Here is a 5,768-nt window from a genome sequence, read left to right as displayed (position 1 = left end):
ACACGGGGCAGCAGGCTCAGCCTGGACGGAGGGAGAAACGGGGCACAGGGACACGGGGCACCAGGCTCAGCCTGGCTGAGGTGGGGGGACGCGGGACACAGGGCTCAGCCTGGCCGTGGGGGGAGGGTGTGACATGGGGGACAGAAGGTGTGACACACTGCTGTTGTGCCCCATGAGTTGTCACCCTCTGCTGAGGCCAGGGGAGACCCTGATTCCAGGCTTCCCTGGGCACGATTGCTTTCGTGCCTGTATCGAGGCTTACCTGCAGACTGCCCATGAGGCTGACACCCTGCAGCCCTGCCAGCACCCGTCTCTGCATGCGCTGCACCAGTGTCCCCCCCCCAACCATCCCAGCTGCGTGGGCAGGAGGGGATGATCCTAGTGTAGCCCCCAGCCCCTKGCGCAGAGGTGTTCGCAGACTCAGGCCCTGGCACTACTGTAAAATCACCCACCACCAGCACAGAGCCAGAGCAAATTTATTTCTCTTTTCTAAAAAAAACCTACAGCTGTACTATATTTGCGCTTTCTAAGAGAGGAGCCGCAAGAGGAGACACTGCCCTTCCCCGGACACCCAGCACACTGACGCCAGGCCGCAGGGTCCCACTGTGCCCCTTTAATCCTCTTGAGCTCATTACAACAGCAAAGTCCTCCAGAACCGGGCAATGAACTGCCAGGACAGGGAGGCTGATTTCCAGCGAGCCCTAAAGGATGCTTAAAAGATTCCTCGGACACTCCCCACAGCTCCTTGAGGACTGGGGTGAAGGAGTAAATGAGAGAGAAACCCAAATGCCACGTACAAATCCACTCGGAGCACAGCTCCGCCGACTCGCCAACCCCCGCCCCGGCACAGATCAGGCAGGATGATCCCSCTGCCGCCTGCAGACTTCTCACATTAAATGCCCAGTTATTTATCAAAAAAATCGTGCAGTTCGATTTGTGCCAGACTGCCACTTGTTTTGTCTACATTTTTCCTGGGAAATTAGAGCACAGAGGCCTATTGTTTTTCAAATGACTTAGGCGCCTGTCCATGCACAGAACCAGCCTTAAAGATAGCAGGGGCCTGATGCATAAATGAATGGCAGGATACACCCCCATGGAAATATTTGTTCCCATCAAGCTTCACAATTTTTTGGAAAGCATGTAGTCATTTAAGGGAAATATTTAGCAGTTAAACAAAAATGGCGCCAAAAAAGCAACTGAGATCACTGGCCTGTCCCCTGTATTTCCTCACGGATATGGTGAGGCTGCTGGTTGCAMTGGAGCTGTCTCAGGACGTGCTGGTCCTGCAGGGAAGTGGATGCATGCTAGGTCTACCGGGGTGGGTGCCTTCAGGTGGACCCATGTAAAAGGAGCATAAAGTCCTTTGGTCAAATCCTCCCTGGGGAGGGGAGCAGAGCAGAGGGGAATCAGCTCCAGGACCTGCTGGTGAAGACGGAGCGGCCAGGAAGAAGGAGCCCTCCCAGCAGCAACAGAAAGGCTTGCTGAGGCTGGTGGAAGCGCAGCTCCTCGCTGCATAGCATCTTACCTCACGTAAGCGGGAAACAGAATGGTTTGCTCATTCTGTCTAGATCCAGCCAATCTCTGGGGAATGACTTCAGCTCACTTAAATCTCATAAGCACAAAGCACAGGCAACTTTTCCCAAGAGCCTTGAAGGGACAGTAATTATCTTATTATGCAGAGAGTGTTATTGTTTTTTCTGGTGTATGGGGGAGATGAACAGAGCCTGATATTTAACTTAGCTAATAGTTGCAAATGTAGTTGCCGGTGGAAAGCTTCCCCGTCCGACCACACTGAAAGTATAGGATCTAATTTCGCGGCCGAGATACACTCACCTTATCTGTGGTGCTCTGTCATTTGTCCTGGACAGGGATCCTTTTCTTAAAGGGCATCTTGGTTTCTTACTGCCAGAAGAAAAAAATACCCGCTGTTACACTCCCTTTTTCCTCCAGGCAGATGTTGGCGATCCAGCCCTTGCCCATGACGGACCTGCTGTGCGATTCCCTGGATGCTCCCCACAGCTCCCTGGTGAGAAGGGTGGAGGGTGAACACAGGACCTGGGCCAAGTAGGGCGCCTGTGCCTGGTACCAGCGCTGAGCTCGCCCCACTGAGGCGTGCTGGCAGGGCACTGAGGCACGGGCCCATTTCTTCTCTCCCGTGCAGCGTGGATCTGCAGAGTGGGTGTTTTAGGAGCATCTCGTGGGTCCTGATTCTCCCCTCACTCGCTCAAGCTCGCAGTGCTGTACCATCTGCAGCACCCCAACAATATATATTACTATCTTCACTAGTTGCACGCACTCATTTAAGGATAAAGATCACCAGGCTGCCCTTGCACGAATCCCCAGGATCCCCATCATAAAAGCAACGCTGAGAAAGGAGATGGATTCAATCACACTCAGTTTTCCTCATGGCGCTCGGCTTTCGGCTTCTCACTAGATACCAACACGCTGTGCAGGACTAAACGCACCATCCTTCAAGGTCTCCGTTAGAGCTTTCTCAGCCATTCCATAATTATTCCATAAGTGCACTGCAGCATTTTAAAATTCTGCAATTCTTTCAATTGCAAAATGTTTGCTTTTCAACTCCATTTGCTGGGTCAAATCTTTGCTCAAGCAAATAGTCATGTTATCTGCTTAAGAACTGCATATAGCCCATTAAAAGAGCATTTAATCCTCCACTTGTAGGGAGGGTTCAGTGTTTCATATGTTAATATTAATTTTGCTAGGAGGAAATCCCCCAGGACACAGCCTGGCAAAGTTCCCTTGAAATCAGTGGAGTTATGCCAGCTCAGGGTGGGGGGGATCGGTTTTGTTGGCTTTGTTAATATAGGTGTGATATGTTTCTGACAATGGCACTAAGGGATTTTGGCTCCTGATTTCAAGCCTATCTGGATTTGAAGTCCTCCCTGGACTGATGTTTTACATGTTTCTTCCAAAGCTTTCTCCCTTGCGCATTAGAAGTTTACTCCCACGACATCTAATATTAATGCTTGTCTCAAGGCCAAAAAAGAAATGCTTCTGCCCAACCTCCCTCTTAGATTTAACGATGTTTAAATCTCCTTGTCAAGGAGAGGCTGTTTGAGCACCAGCGTGAGTTATGAGATACACCGTGTGCCTTCCCCGACCAGGTCTGAGACCGAACACCAGGCAGGCTGCGAGGCTGACGCCTTCACCCACCCACCCTTTCCTAAACGCATCCTGCAGCCTTCCTAAGCACACAGCACCAGATCCTGCTTTGCCCTGAAGGCACCCGTGGTGGACTGAGGACCGACGGGGCCAGCTAGCCTTCAGCCCCCACCCGATTCCCAGTGCGGTAGGTGGGCTTGGCGCGTGTTTGGGGCCAGTGAGGGGTTGACTTTTTTCCTTACTCAGAAGAGAGCTCTGGCTCTGTAATCATGCAAAAGAAATGATTAACAGAGGAGACTAGATAGGAGGGTACTAACGTCCCACACCAGGAAACCCCTCTTAGAGAGGAGGGCTTGCATCCTGTTTGTGGGATATGCCCAAGTATGCGAGTGCTTCTCCTAGTTGGGGCCAAACATGCTGTAGTGACAGATGGAGATGGATGGACAGGGGGACAGAGACAGCGCAGTGACACACACAGAGAGGCAAAACTTTCCAGCTGCTACAAAACATGCCTGACCCCATACCTGCTGTGCACAGTGGTCTCTCGCTGGCCTCCGCGGGGGTCTTGCATAGAACTGGAAGTACTCGCTAAAGCAACAGGGGTTTTTGGTGCTTTTGCAAATAGGGAGCATCAGCTTTTCCTGCTTTAAGACAAACTTCTCTGCTCAGACTTTTCATAAGGCTGTTTGTAAACTCTACACTGAAGTTTAGACTTCAGAGCAGCCCCTGTTCTGCAGAGCTCTGCAAGGGAAAAGACCTCCCACTATTCTATTATGTCCCATATTGTTCTCCATTGCGTCAGCTGCAGACCAGTTATCTCAGTGAAAATCGAGAGGAGCCCATTGATGTCAGCGGGATCAAAGCAGGTCAAACCAGGAAAAGTACTTGGCCCATAGCACTTAGTCTGTCGTCACCAATTACCCAGTGCTATGCATATTATGACCCAGATCTGATTCCCACAAAGCAGATTTTTTGCCTGAGTAAGGACTTCACAAGCATTAAGGATCTCAGGAGTGGTATGTTATAACTCCAGGCTATCATAAAGACATGCAGCAGCCTAGCTTTAACCATGCAAAAACAAATGTATGAACAGGGCAACATCCTGTACTGTTAGCCAGGTTTATTCTCTCTTATTACAGCTACTCACAGATGAGTTCTTATTTACACTTAGAGGATGCAGTAATTGCTGCTGTGTAAAAACTAGGAAATGACTCATCTCACCCAGGAGTATAGACTGAATTTCACCATTTTCTGTGAATTTTTCCTGGCAAAAAGTGGCATTAGTCAGGGGAGAATGATCGCCTGCCCTGCTTTTCCCTCTGCATTTTTCCAGTGATTCACTCCCCAAGGAGCGCACAGAAAGCACAGTGGGAATAAATGCAAGCTGCACGCATAGCTCTGTCATTCCTTTAATCGTGCCCATACCAGTGAGCAGCCGCTTTCAGAAGAGAGCGCTTAACAAGATCCCTTTGCTCCAATTCTGCTTCTGTACCAGGAAAAAGTCTCCAGCTCCAGAAGTCTGAGTTTTCCTCTCTGCAGGCACCTCCCAGGGAGCAGTCAGGAATCCAAGCATTCACTCGTAGGAGAAGGGACGGAGAATTAAACAGCATTTTTAACTACTCTCTTCTGTTCGCAGAGACCTGCCTTTTAATCTCCTTTTCCCTGTCCTTCTCTAACTGCCTTGAAAGCTCGAGTTAAATCTTCCCTCACCATGCCCTTCAGCTGCCGGTGTAACTGTGACTCAGGTTCGTTTACTCTGATTTGTTGCAGTCGGTAAATCTGTCTCCCCAGAGCCAGCCCCAGCTGCAGCACCAGGCAATGGGAACGGCTCAAACGAGCACACTTCCCAAATTCAATTTTCCTTCYTTATCTGCAAGGAAACTTGTACAGAGCTGGCAGTTTAGCATGATAGATGGGAAGTAATTCAATCCCCAGTATTAATCGYGGGGTCACAGGGAATAACGTTTAGGAGCCGAACGAGCCCACGTCAGGGCAGGTTCARTGCTTTCTGCGCCCACCCCAGCCCCATTTCACCCAGAGGAGGGATGTGGTTATTGAGGACGCTCTGGCTCCAGCGACTGTACCTGGGCTTCTGTCTCCCACAGCTTCCCAGGCAGCGGCAGACACTTCCCAGTCTTCTAAATTAATTTTATTAACTTCTAAATTAATTTTATCACTTACAAAGCCTTGCTATTTCTTCTTATATTTGATTCTTTGCATAGTGAATCGATTCTGTGAATGTTAGACCTTAGGAAAAAAAATCGTGCCCCATCATTTCTGCAAGAGCTCTTCCCTGGCACGGTCCCGCTCCGTGTTGCCTCTGGCTCCCGCACATCCCCGCTGCTCCTACCCACAGCCAAACACCGCAGCGGGCTGGGACAGCGGGACCTCGCTGCTGAAAACGAAAAGYGCGCAAATTACCCAGCTCCACGCTCGTAACTTCGAGGCATTCGAGGCCCCGCGCGGCCCCCGCGACGGACAACCAGCTTATCGCGGTTATTCGTCGGGCCGGCTCGCTGCCCGAGTCCAGAGCCCGCTGCCCACCCGGCCGCCCGCCCGCCCCGGCCGTACCTGCAGCGCCGCGGCCGCCGCTCGCCGGGCCGAGAGCGGCTCCTGGCCGCCCGCCCGCCCGCCCGGCTCCTCGC

General features: G+C 51.3%; 1 protein-coding gene across 9 annotated transcripts in view; it reads right to left on the bottom strand.

Moving 5' to 3' along the window:
- The window catches only part of EGFL7 (EGF like domain multiple 7), a 20,257-nt gene extending 14,489 nt beyond the window's left edge, over positions 1-5,768 (bottom strand). For 2 of the 9 annotated variants that reach the window (XM_085325416.1, XM_085325407.1), the window contains exons 1-2: positions 5,695-5,768; positions 1,828-2,023 (exon numbers count right to left, since the gene is read on the bottom strand). The gene's annotated coding sequence lies outside the window, so the exon portion shown is untranslated. Of the gene's footprint in view, positions 1-1,827; positions 2,024-3,647; positions 4,499-4,548; positions 5,191-5,694 lie in introns of those variants that run through there. The other 7 variants (XM_085325410.1, XM_085325414.1, XM_085325408.1 and 4 more) reach the window with 7 other exon arrangements.

This window comes from Rhea americana, unplaced genomic scaffold, assembly GCF_003343005.1.
Source record: "Rhea americana isolate MKP2758 unplaced genomic scaffold, rheAme1 scaffold_97, whole genome shotgun sequence".
In the NCBI taxonomy this organism is placed as follows: Eukaryota; Metazoa; Chordata; class Aves; order Rheiformes; family Rheidae; genus Rhea; species Rhea americana.
Note: the sequence above shows the minus strand (reverse complement) of the source record. Positions and strands in the feature narration are given on the sequence as shown.